Genomic DNA, 224 nt, shown 5'->3' on the forward strand with positions numbered 1-224 from the left:
GGGGGGGGATTGAGTGGAAAGACAAATACGGGCCAACAACTGTATTGGGCTGCCATCATACCAAACACACTGAACCCATCCGTGCTGACGCCGACTTGAGGATGCCTTGGATCTGTTGCTTTGTTAGCATGTAATTCATCAAACTTTTTCCACGCAACACCATCCGATGTGTGTACCATCATCAGATTCCCATCATCATCTAGTTCAGTTCTTTTGCCTATTTT

Source organism: Triticum dicoccoides, chromosome 4B, assembly GCF_002162155.2.
Source record: "Triticum dicoccoides isolate Atlit2015 ecotype Zavitan chromosome 4B, WEW_v2.0, whole genome shotgun sequence".
NCBI lineage: Eukaryota > Viridiplantae > Streptophyta > Magnoliopsida > Poales > Poaceae > Triticum > Triticum dicoccoides.